This window comes from Parasteatoda tepidariorum, chromosome 11, assembly GCF_982258835.1.
Source record: "Parasteatoda tepidariorum strain Cologne lab strain chromosome 11, Ptep-v5.0, whole genome shotgun sequence".
NCBI classification, from domain to species: Eukaryota; Metazoa; Arthropoda; class Arachnida; order Araneae; family Theridiidae; genus Parasteatoda; species Parasteatoda tepidariorum.
The window spans coordinates 15,000,884-15,015,072 of record NC_141765.1 but is presented as its reverse complement, the minus strand read 5'-3'; the positions used below and the strand labels follow the sequence as shown (position 1 = coordinate 15,015,072).

The 14,189-nt window shown below is 30.3% G+C and overlaps 1 protein-coding gene across 1 annotated transcript in view; it reads left to right on the top strand.

The window, feature by feature from the left end:
* LOC107445078 (calpain-A) overlaps positions 1–14,189 on the top strand; it is a 57,761-nt gene that overhangs the window by 9,291 nt on the left and 34,281 nt on the right. The window lies entirely within an intron of this gene.

The following is a 14,189-nucleotide window of genomic DNA, read 5'->3' as shown; positions in this document are numbered from 1 at the left end:
TAGTTATGATTGAATAAAAAAAAATCCTGACAAGTGTGAAGTATGGCAAGTGTATTTTAATAAACTTCATGTTATACAAAGTATACAGAAGTAAGCCTTCGGTCTTCAAAAAGTAAAAAGAGTTAAGGTTAAAAAAAAAATAGTTCTTGCAAGAGAATTCTTCATGTGAGAGGGCATGATTTTTTCCTTCAAAAGTTCCTGATTTTAATTCAAAAATTTCGACATATAAGTTCCTTTTACCATCTTTACCGACGCAACTTGATGTTTAAAATTCTCATTCTCCGATTACGATATGTGACTGATGGTTTCATTCAATGACATATCTCAAAAAATTGTGATGTGATTTTTTTTATTTTATTATTAATAAGTTAACTACTTTTTATCTTACTAAATTTTGTTGAAATACTTGGTCTAAAAACATGAGCTTCTGGAACAAAATATATATGACCTGTCTCATGAATTTGCTCCAATAATTGCTTTTTCTTTCCTTCTTCAAAAATTAAAAAAAATAAGAATAAACTTAACCGTTTTCTTGTCATAAATTGTAAAAAACCTACAGTTTATTTTAGAACACACTGTAGATACTTAAAAAAATACAGAGATACGAGGATGTTTCCAAACTATGATCATATATATATATATATATATATATATATATATATATATATATATATATATATATATATATATATATATATATATTATATATATATATACCTCTGGGAACCCTGTAAAATTCGTGTAATTGTTTGAAAAGTACCTTTGCTCGCAATAATTCATGCGCAAGTAAAAGAAAAAAAAAACATTTTTTTGTTAAAATTTTTCTAAAACCTACAGTTTATTTTAGAACACGCTGTATATACTTCAAAATAAAAATTATTTATCAGAATTATACAAGTCAAATAAAAGTTTCGGGACGAGCAAAACCATGTACACTAAAAATAGAGAGCATGTTCGCAAACTATAGTCACGTGTTCTGAATTGAATTAAGTAAAAAAAAAAATAATAAACAGGGGTACCCTGTAAAAGATATAGTTTGACATTTGCTTGCTATAATTCATGGGCAAGTTTAAAAAAATCGTAAATTATGCTTATTTTTATTATAAAGCTAATTTCAAGAACTTTTAAAATTATTTATAAGATAATTGACATAATAAAGATCACAATTAAGTTTCTTATCATCGTATACCTCGTTAAGGTTAGGATCCACAGACCCAAAATTCTTTCTTAAATTTGTCGAAACAAATAAAAAATAATTTTTGATACAGTAGCGAGCATATATTTCAGATCAACAAACACTTATTTTAAAAAATTATATTTATGGGAATTTTAATTCATTTTGTTCTTGTTTAATATTTAAAATGCCCACTCTTTGATTTCAGAACCAGATTTACTAGTCATACCATATTTAAATCATTAAAAAAATTAGGTTATTTTTCGTTAAGCAATTCTTTGTTTGTAGATAGCCTGTAAATTCTCATTAAAATACTTTTAATCCTTTATTCGAAGGGTTTATAAATTTTCCCTCAGAGAATCAGTGGGTCAGGAGATAGAAGCGTTCACCTTCCAATGAGATGACCAAGATTTGAATCCCAGCGGTGTCTGGTTGATACGAATTCCGCTGTCGGATCATACTGATCACAGTGCTGACGTAAAATATCCTCAGTGGTAGATGAATCATGAATTAAAATCCCTTTGACGTCCGGCAAAACGTGACAGATTTTCGTGGTTTTTCTCTCCAGGTAACGCAAAAGCGGGTTAGTTTCATTTAAAAAAAGTCTTTCACGAAGGCCAGTTTGTCCCAATGCTTGATCCAGGAGTTCCCTTATCTTCTGGGTTGGGTTCAAAATTACATAGCTACAGAGTCGTAAACTCAGGATTTTGATTGGCTGTTCAACACCGGTTATAAATTAAATTTTCCTTTTGGAAAATCATCCGGAGAGTTTCCCGGCCACGACTCAAAAACAATTTTTCTGTTTTAGGTAAAATATTCCCTCATTTTTATGAGATTATGGAACGGAGCCAAATCTTATTGAAAAATTCCATCTCTTTTCTTATTGAAAAATTTCATCTTTATTTGGAAACCTATTGTTTAACTCTAGTCTCATTATTTCTGTTTTTATTTTTTGTACTTACTCTTTATCATTTCTTCAAAAGAAACGAGTTATAACCCGTTGTAGTAAATATCCTCAAAACTTTTCTAATTCAATGGAAAATCAGCTAACTTACTCATCCTTGATTTAATCACTACGTTAGCTACTGTAAGCATAATTAAAACATTGGACATCGTTGATTATTGCTCTTCAAGAATCTGAAATAAAATAACTTTTTTATAATAAAATATTTTAAGCAAATAAAAAAAATATATTGAACACTTCTCTTCGTGAATTTAGAATTAAAAAAGACATTTCCTTTATTTAAAAAAAATTTAAATTATTACTTTATACGTTTCTCTTCACGAATATGAAATAGTTCTTCTATTCTTTAACATAATAAAAAAGGTGATGGCAATATTTTTCTTACTTTTAAAAAGTTTCAGAAAGGGAAAGATGCAAAGTATTTGTACTTAAAAAAATTATAATTAACACTATTCTCACTTTTCAAAAACTGTAATGATAGTTAGAGCGAGAAATCATTTACCATTTTTGATAAAAATTAGAAATTCCTCACTTTTTATGGCTCCTATTTTTGATTTTGATTTTGTGGCTTTATACTTCAGAGAAAAATAATCTAAACAAAACTACCGTACTATATGATGGTAATTTTCTGGTAAAAAAAATACAATTTGGATTATTAAAACCTTAAAACCTAACTACACGATATTTATAAAATTCACCTAGTAATTTTTAGGCTCATATGGGAACGGTTTATCGGAAATTCTGGTTTTCAAAATTATAATTCATATTACCACACATTTAGTAAGATATACAAAACTGATAAGTAAATTTAACCGAATAAATGGTTTTTATGCCATGCTAAGGTATCATGATAAAATTACCGAAGTTTACCAAATTAACTGCATCTTATATTATACTTTACCATACATTTTATTGCTGATTTCACTTAACTCATTACCAAAGCCATTCGGTAAAAATTACCGAGCTTTTTGGTGTTCCCATAGAGCCAGAAACGAGATAAATTTTACCATATTTTAATAGTATTGACAGTATTTTTTTCTCAGTGTACAATAAAGTTCATATATCAATAAGAAAAAATAATGGAAATCATAACTACTTATATCTTTAAAAGATAAAAATTCCTATTTTGAGAAGAAAAAAAATACTTTAATTAAAATTTATTCTATTTGCTCATGTTAAAATGAGCTATTTCTTGAAATTTTATATTAAACAATGTAATTGTATAACTTTTAAATTATTGGAAAACTGCAAGAAAGCAGTAATGCAATTGAAATAATTTTCAGTTAAAAATAAATATGCAAATTAATATAGTTTAGTTCAGTTAAATAATTAGTTCTTTTCAATTATTATGGAAGAACTAAATATGAATTACAATTTATTATCATTAAATTATGAATGATGAATGAATACAAATTAATAACACGAATTGATTTTATATATTATTTATTAATTACTAAGATAATAGCAATTTATTTGTTTTTAATAGCAATGGAAAATTTAAATACACTCATTGACGTAAAAATTAGCACACCTAGAGAGCGATACAAGAATGAAACGAAATTTTACTTATGTTGATATAAGTAGGTGATTATAAAATCAAAGCGAAAATATCATGTATTGCAGTAAAAAGTACAAATGAATGGATGTTTTAGCACTCAGTTGGGGTACATCTAGCCCGAATGCAGGATGCGATACAGTCGGTCATTGTGGCCCTTATGATGTCCTACGACATCTCCTTCAACAGGTGCTGTAGAAACACAGCTAAATCGATCAAACTTGAAGGCTGTCTAACTTTCCGGTCCAATTAGTCCCAGATATGCTAGTTCGGTGACAAATCTTGGAATCGAGTAGGCCAAGGAAGGGTTGGTTGTAATTTGACGGAGGCATTCCTGTGGCACCCTAGCTGTGTATGGCCGAGCATTGTCTTGTGAAAAATTGGCACCTAAGAGTCCTGCAATGAATGGCAGCACATGTGGCAAAAGCATGCCACGAGCGTATCACAAGGTTGTCATGGCGCTGTGGATCATATTATCGTGTTTCGTATGCGATGACCCCTTTCACCATCGCACTAGCTGTAGAAGAGACGTGCTGCTGTACAGCGTAGACAGGATTGACACCCAACGTTGACTTCGTTTGAACTGGCAGCGCTCTCGGAAAAATTGGACTGCAACCGAATGGAACCAGGGTGTTTTCATTAATGAATCCAGATATAATTTCGGCAGTGATGACCATTATGTACAAATGTAGAGGCCCCGCTGTGAACGCCTCAATCCTGCCTACGCTGTAAAACAACACACCGCTTCTACAGCTGGCGTGATGGTAATGGATACTATCGCATACTATATGAAATCCCCCACGGTGAGGTGACAGCCCAGAGATATGTTCGATACATCCTTCAGCTAGATGTGCTCCCAAGAGGGTACTAAAACCACTATATATTTTAATTTTTTCCTCCAATAAAAGATCCTTCTGCTTTAATTTTTCAATCACCTAATTATATCAACGTCGTACGTACGTGTGTCCTAACAAGACTAAACTCAGCGTGTTCAGCACAGACAGAAAACACCGGCACACATTTTGTCCTAATATCACATTGTTTGACACCCCCATAGAAAAGATTTCTAACCCAAAGTACCTCGGTATAATACTTGACGAAGAGCTTCGTTTTCACCACCACATTCTAGAGTGCTCAAATAAAGCACTAAAAAATCTCAACATCCTTAGGAGGCTTTGTGGCACAAAATGAGGTGCTGCACCAAAAACACTGAAAACTACTTACACAACTCTTATAAGACCAATAATGGAATATGCCACACCTGTATGGTCACACTCCTCCTCTACTTCAAGAGAGAGACTTGATAAAGTACAAGCAAAAGCTGCAAAAATAATGTCTGGTGCTGTCTCATCAACAAACAACTTAAGAATTCAAGAGGAATGCTGTTTGGTCCCTCTGGAAGAAATGAGACAAATGTTAACTGTTAAATTTACAAATAATGCCCATAGTCTTGACGAGGGGCACATTTCACATCGTACTATTATAAACTGGAATAAGAAATCTAGACTCAAAAGGTCATCTCCCCTTCTGTTTGACAGGGCCATCAGAGAAAAACTGCACCTTAAACCCGAAGACTTTCTTATCAGAAACGAAACTCCCGCTATTGGAGTTGTTCCAGAGAATACGACAATCTGTCTAGAACTCATCGAGCCCTGCTCGAGAAAAGATCATGCGAATAAACTCAAGGAAATTGGGATGAAAACTATCGACTCTCTATCTGGCCTCAATCATGTCAGGGCTTTTACTGATGGATCTTCTGACTCCACTTTCACCAACGGAGGTGCGGGAGTGGTACTGCTCCTACCTGATGATCAAAAACGAGAGTTGGCAACTGGTGCTGGAAAAATCGCATCTAATTTTACAGCAGAATTGATAGCCATTTCTACGGTTATCGAAACGTACATCAATCTTGAACCTTCGGAGCAGCTTAGTGGTATCACCATCTTCAGCGACTGCAGGTCTGCCTTACAGGCCCTCAGCAAAGGTACCTCAAGCCTTGTCCTGAATATCATAGAACAACTTGGACAACTTCAGCGTCTCCGGAAAAATTGCTTCTTGCAGTGGATTCCCGCCCATGTGAACCTAGAGTTCAATGAAATAGCTGATTCCTTGGCTAAAAATGCCAGAGATCTAAATCAAAATTCAATCCCAACCACGTTGGCAGATGCAAATGCTTTTGCAAAGTCAAGACTATTCACCCCTTTAAAAATCAAAGCCCACGATCAAATAACTAATCTTGACATCGATAGGAAGACAGCCACTACTCTCATCAGACTAAGAACAAAACATCATAAAAACATGAAAATTTCTACAGATAAGACTAGAAAATATCAAAACTGTGGCAACTGTCTTAATGTGGAACTGACACCATATCATGTTTTTAACTGCCCTGCAGTCGCTGCAGGCCTTCACCTCTTAAACTACCCCACAGAAGAGGATTTGTATTCTTTTAATGCCATAGAAATAACAAAAACTATTCAAGCACACCATGAAATATGATTCAATAGAGGATACGACACCAACCAATTTACGTGTGTAAAATTTCGCTTCATTCTGAAAACTCTTTCTTGGTGCGCTGATTTTTATGGCAATGAGTGTATATGAGATAAACTAAAATGATTATAATAATAATAAATAAATAAAATCGCGGTCATTGACTAAAGTATATGTCATAGATTTATATACAGAAAGATTTTCTTCTTTAATCCAAACTTTCTTCTTTAATCTAAAAAGATTCAAACCCATTCACACATCCCCTTATATTCCCTAATATCTGATTCACTCATTCGCTGATTTGCACATTTACCGACTCATTTATTTCCTTCCTTTTATTTATCGTCTAATTCATTAAGTTATTAAGTAATTAATTTATTTATTCGTTCATTTACTCCCTCGTTATATCAACAACAAAATACATTATACATGACGATATTGTTTGGTAAACTAACTATAAAACAAGCAGTTGTAATAATCCCAGTTGCCTTAGCGACGTACTATTTATTCATCGTTTAAAAAATATAAAATGACGCTTTCTGAATTTCATATCTTTTCATCTCTGAATACAATAGATTTGTAAACCTATAAAATCTTTCTCGCGTCGTATTTATGAATATTTCAATTATCAAATATTTCAATACAGTATAAAGTGAGCTTCATGGCTTACTCTGGGTTTGCCTGTAGTCACTTTTCCCTTTTTTTTAAAGTTTTAAATTAGTAATGAAGGCGAAAGAGAATTTGCGCTGAAAAGTTTTCTCCAGTGGTATGGCGTCCTCTCCACACAGATATTTCTGTTTAGACCACTTATGGGAAAAACGGGAGAACTTTTCATCTCAAATTCTGTTTCATCCTCATTGATAAATTAAAAATTTAGATAAAAGTGAGTTCAGGTAAACCTAGAAACGTTGAAAAAATGTTTTCAAAATATCAAAATGCAAACAAATTATTGGATGAGAACATCCGCAAGTAATACTCTCATAATTTGTTTGCATTTTAATATTGTGAATTTTTTTCAGCACTCTAAACTCCATATTCACCTAAGCTCACTTTTTCTATACTTAAAGTAGCCTTTATAAAAAATTGGTTGCACACATTTCTTTCTGTTAACCTATGACTTTAGCTCCAAAAAAAGCGTGATTTGAGTTCAGAACCAAATATAAATATTCATATTATTAATATATTATGGTAAACAGAGCTATCTTATTTTCTGCAAAATAAATCATAATCTTTCATCATAATCATAATCATAATCAATAATCATAATCTGTCGAAAACACTTTTTCCTTTCTTTATCTTTTTTTTCTCTTTTTTTTTGAAAAAAAATTGTTTGTTTAAAGGGACGCTAGGTACTAATAGATTCGAAAGTGAACCACAACGTTTCACAATGCAGACTTTGCATCAGAGGGCTCGAAAACTTACCGCTATACATTTTCCGATGATTATTTCAGATTTTAGAAACTCTGTTTATCATCATAACCGATAAGAGGATTAAGTCTCGCTTAAAAACTCATAGTTCTGGATGTTTTTATATTCTTTTTATTAAATTCGCCAAAAAAAAAAAGTGTTTTTTTCAATGCATCAATTCCAACCAATATACAAATTTTGAGTTATTAAAAATGTATTTTACAAAGTTATACCAAACTTAATAACGTGATATAATTTCAAATTAATGACGTGAACTTCATAAACTTTAATAACGTGATATAATTTCAAATAATTTATTTCAATCAAGAATTGAATGCTTTAATTTTAATTAGATCATTGTGATAATATGTGTACTAGGGATGTCCGTTGAAACTGATGGGTTCGTTATGGGGACGATATTACTCACCAGGAGGCGGTGTACGAATGAGGTAGGCTGATTAACTTAATTTTAGCATTACTTTGAATTTTAATACGACTCGATTTTGTATTTTGTGAAGTGCCAAGGGACTGTTGGGTATCATTCTGAAAATGCGAAGGGTGCCAAGCTGGATAATAATAATAAAATAAATAAAAAGATGCCAAACACTGATGCTTTCGGCACATTGTTCTCTCACCTTATTACAATTTGAGTGATTTTAAGCTTTGTAAAACAAAACTGAATTAAAAAAATATTTTTTTATAAATACTTCTGATTAGTAGAAAAAATTGATTTATTTTCAGCCTATTAATACAATCTTTTCAATAATTTTATTTATATTCATCAGGATTTAATCAGAATTGAAAATCAAGATACAAAATACGTCGATTATAGCATCAATTACAAAATATTATTATCATCAAAGTCTTATTAAAACCAGAGATTCCCATGCCTTTATGATTTGCGGTTTTCTTCAAAAATTCCCTTGAATTTGGTGTAGTTCCCTAATTTTTTGTCTGAAGTATGTATTTTGGAAGAAAAAGTGTTTGAGTTCAAAAAGGTAGGTCTGAAACAAATATGCTTAACTGTCATCCAAATGCATTGAGTTCAGCATCGAATTGTATACATTTTCAATTTATTTTTACAATCTTAGTCAAAGCTTCGGTAAAAAAAGATCTACACATTAAGACATTAGGAGTGGCTAATTCAAGCGAGGAACAAAAAGCTGAAGAAATGTGTCGAATCTCTATTGAGGAAGATGGGGTGGAAAGCATAAATTCAATCTGATGACTCGATGAAACTTGAAGGTGTTTTTAATAAACTTCAACTTCGTGTTACTTACGGCAGTTAAAAAGAGTTTGAAATTTTCAGTCCGCCTTCCTCAATTTTGATTTGTTAGATTTCAAGAGCGGTTCTTTTCCTTGGTTAAATATTTATTTATGGCTCTTAAAGTTCCCAGATTTTTTACTTCGTGTTTCACAAGGATTCAAAGAAAATGGAGAAAAACATAAGAGAGACTTTCGGTAATAAGAGTTTTTTTTCTTTTCATTTTACTAGTTCATTCATTTTTTTTACCCTGGATGTCTATTTACCATACAGAGAAAAAAAATTATTGTTAAATACTGTACGGTTATGACATTTCTGGTTAAAAAAACATAATTCTGGTAATAAAAACCAAAATACACGATATTTAAACCATTGATTTGGAAATTTTTTCGTTCAGATGGTAACGGTAAAATTATAGTTCTTATTACCACACATTTAGTAAAAAACACATAACTGGAAAATAAATGTAACTGAATAAACAGTTTTTATGCTATGCTCTAAGGTATCAGGATAAAATTACAAATTTTACCACAATATACCATATTTTATCAGACATTATAAAATCATATTTTATTGCTCATTTTACCAAAATCAATACCAAAACGCTTTGGCTTGAATTTTCGAGCTTTATGAAGTTCTCATAGAGCAGAAACATGGTAAATTTGACATAATTCAGCTAATTTTGACCTTACTTTTTTCTAATTGCAGGAAAACAATTCAGGTGAAACTTCATCGGGTATATCAGCTTTATTTTTAAAAAAAATTTGGTCTGATTTTGTGCTTCAAGCGACCTATTACTTTTTTATGTATTTTTTTAATAAGCGCCTTTTTCCCGGTTCATTCCTTTTTCAAATTTTTTTTTCTTTATTCGAACGTTAATTTGCAGTTCTTTAATGTTTTAGATAATTTTGCCAAGAGATATCATGTCAGCATTACTGTCTTGTTTCTTTTCTTTTTTTTCTTTTTTTTTAATTGTTGATACTGACACTTCAATGGCAATACACACTTCATAAGAAAATAAAAAAAAGTTTTAAACATTTTTCAATGATTATCAAATAAAAGTGAAAAGATTAACTTTGGTACACTGCAAAGAAAGAAAATATTGCCCCCTCAACAGAAGAAACTTTTTATTCTACATAAAGCTTTTTTCATTTTGAATTTCTTGAATGAAGTATTTTTTTTTTTTTTTTGATTAAGTATAATTTGTATTCTTTTCTATCAATATTTATAAGCTGTGTTAATTTACTCCATTTTTTAAAGAAAAAGGAAATGTAAATAAAATTGACTCCAAACACTGTCAATTATTTTAAATACGTTTTAATCAAAATGTGGTAGGTAGGTGGGTACTTTAATTATATCGCACTAGAGCTGCACAGTGGCGACGATCTGTGAAACATCCTTGAGGATGATCTGATGACATGCCATCACAATTTTGATCCTCTGAAGAGGGGACAGCTTCCTTACATTACTAGCCCGACGACTTGCGCGCGATGTCGAGCACTTCACGGTAGAACAATTTAAAGAGGAACAATACCGCGCACCCTAGGTCCACGCAAGCTAATCAAAGAGGTCACTCACCCGCACTCTGACCACAGCCAGTGAGGCTTGATTTCGGTGTTTCACTAGGAACCGTGTCTTTACCATCCCACTGCGGGACTTTTAGCGAAATACAATTTCATCCAAGAGAGCCGTGATGGCTCAGGAGATAGAGCATTCGCTTTCAAATGAGGTGAAGCGGGTTCGAATCCCAGCGAAGCTGGTCGATACGAATTCCGCACCCAGCTTGCTCCGAACACAGTGCTGGCGTAAAATATCCTCAGTGGTAGATGGATAATTGGTTAGAGTCCCCTTGCCGTCAGGCAAACCGTGGGAGGTTTTCGTGGTTTTCCCTTCCATGTAACGTGAATGCGGATTAGCTTCATCAAAAAGTCCTCCACGAAGGCACATTTCTCCCAACACTTGATCCAGGAGTTCCCTTGTCTTCTGGATTGGGTTCAAAACTATAAGGCTACGGAGTTGAACATTAGTAGTCGTAAACCCAAAACTGGATCAGCTGTTCAACGACAGTTATAAAATAAAACAAAATATTTCATCCAAGAAAAATTGGAATTAATTTTGTAGGTATATTGTTATTTATTTAATAGTGAAACAGATATTCAAAACTATAATATAAAATTGGTGAAGTCAAATTTTCAGTTAATCAGTTTAAATATTAATATTCGATTATTTTTAATAATTTTATGAAAGTTAAGAGTAAAAATATATTAAACCTTGCAGGATCATTTAGCGAAAGGTGCCAGCATTCAATAAAAAAGATAATTCATAATTCTAAGTTAGGATTTGTCCCAAGTGTCTATCACAAACTGAGATTGAGGTTATGATCTGATTACTTTCCAGTCTACTAAACATTTTCTTCTCATGTTCTTTAACAAAGAAGAAATCATTAAACGAGAAATATTTTATGTGGACAATCCTTAAGTTTTAAGAAAAAACTATTACATTCCTTCGCTAAAAATTAGTTTGTTGAGATTATAAAGTAATCATTTAAATATCTTTTAAAATCTGTGTAACAATAATTAAATAAATAACAGGCATAAAATAAACATCATAAAAATTGCTATTTGTTTAAAACTTTAAAACGATAATTCGATAAACGATAACGTCGAGTTCAATAAATTTTTTAAACGCTTGCCGTTAATCAAAAATTTGTTTGGATTTTAATTTATCGCAAAAAGTAAGCAAAAATTTTCGATTGCAATTAAAAATTATAAAATGTTAGTACATGTACTTAAAACTGTAAAATTGCCTTAATTTATAAGATATAACAATTTGTTTTTAAAAATTTCATTTTTTTAATTAAAACTACGAAGAAAAAGCGGTGAAATCAGTGAATAATAAAGATAAATTGCTCAAAACAAGGTAAATCACATTTTCATTCTTAATTTTCTTAGAATGTTGGATAACAATTTTATTTTATTTTCATTTTCTAAAGGAGGAAAATAAAAACAAATTTTTTTTTTCAATATATACTTAAAAAGTAACAGCAAATTACTGGAAAATTAATTACCTTATTAACTAAATTGTATTGATTTAAAAGATAACAATTTTATTTCATCTTTTTATTTTGCATATTTTTTTAGTTTCATTTTTTAAAGCAAAGTTACAAAAAAGACGGTCATATTAGTAAAAGCATTCAGTCATTTAAGACTTGCAAGAATAAAAGTGAATTACTCAAGATAAATTATTTAATTCTTTTACTTAAATTATCTTGATAACATATTTATTTTATTTATTATTATATTCCTTCATTTAAATTGCAAAGAAAAAGTAGTCAAATTAATACATGAATTTAATCAATTCATACTTGCAATAATAAAAGAAAATTACACAAAAATAATGCGAATTACACTGTAAAAAATTCCGGTACAAAAGTACCGGCATTTTTTGCCACAAAATCTATTTTTACTTGAACATGCTACCGAGGATAAATCTGATGCACCGTAATTTTTACAGCAATAAGTACTGTAAAATCTCTGAACCACTCTAATTAAATAAATATTGCTTTGATTACAAAAATTACGGTATAATATTGTACAGTAAAATGAATTTTACGGATGATGAGCCCTAAGTGCCGGTATTTTAGATCGTAATTTGAAAAGGATTTTTTTACAGTGTATTTTCTAATCTAAATTATGTTGATTTACAAAATAACATTTCTATTTTTAGTTTTTTTGTTTATCTAAACTACAAAGTAAAAGCGGTCAAATTTGTAAAAACATTTCATTAATTCATACTTGCAATAATAAAAGCAAATTACTCAAAAATTAAGTAAAATGCTTTGTAATCTTAATTGTCTTGATTTATAAAATAAAATTTTCATATGTTTAAATTAGAAAAAATAGTAAATTCATATAATTAGTTCATAATAAAAGGAAATTATTTATAAATTTATAAAGATATTATTGCCGTCAGTTCTTAATGGACATCTCTGGTAGCTTTATTGATAAATCTGATTAAATGTCTGTTTTTCCCTTAACAGTATGACAATCTTCCAACCCCTTACAATTAAAGCAAGAGTAAAGCAGGTGCGTACAAAGATTTTTATTTATGTGTTCTGTTCAAAACCAGCTTTTCATTGAACTGAGAATAATTTATAAGAATATCAAAATAATCAATAGCTCTTTAGTAAGAAAAACATTTGATAAAAAATTCATGCACTGTTTCAATCAAAAATGAATGTGTTTTTAGATTTAGTACTTTCAGTACGCGAACCATTGTCAATATTAAAATAAAATAGCAATTTAAAATGTATTGTAAAATTTTATCTCGAAACCGTTTCTGCTTATCCATCTTTATTTATTAATATTTTGTGTAAAAAAACTACCAGTGGTAGTTATCGACTTTTTGGTATAATATTGTAACTATTGCTGAATGCAATCAAATACATTTTAGTTATTGTTTAGTTATAACAATTCTTTACAGCATACATAATGCAAAACAACATTTCCTAAAAAGAATTTTTTTATTTAGTTTTATTTCGCGACAAACTAAAAATCAAAGGGGAAAAAAATAACAATAAATGAAGGAAAGAAAAAAAAGAAAGATAAAGAAAATAATAATGAATGCATTGAATCTCCTTTATGATTGATATTACTTACAGCTTTTTAGTGTGGATTTTTTTTGAATAATACTAAAACAAAAGCTTCGCTATAGAAAAATAATGAACTTGTTTTCTGTAAATTTTTAATACAAATTTTTAATCTAAATTCATACAATTAGAATAAAACATTATTTTAGTTCAATTAATGTGTAAATTTTGATTATTGTGTATAATTTGGTTACACGGCAACTAACGATCAGATGAAACGCAATCTCTCCATTAATTATAAATGACAAGCTTGAAAAAGATTTTTGTATCAGGGTTTTTTAAAAATGCATGATTACGCTTTAAAAACATTAACATCAAGTGACCACTAAAAAAGCACAGTAAAAACACGTAATGAAAATAAATAATATATTGTTAAATCTACACGCAAATACATATGGGTGATTCTTTGGAGACATGACAATTTGGAGAAAAAAATTTTCTTCAAAATAATCTAAATTTTCTTTGTAAATTTATTTAGTTACATTTATTAATATCTTGCAGACAGTAGTGTAGTTTATTGACATTTTCTCAAGAAAAAAAAAATAATAAAATAGAAATTCACCAAATTTTGAATGCCAGGAAAATGACATATTAGCTAAGAAAACAGTCATTTTAAGCTAATAGTAACTCAACTTAAGAAACTCAAAAAAAACTAAGTTGAGAAGTTAATTTTGACTTTCTGTC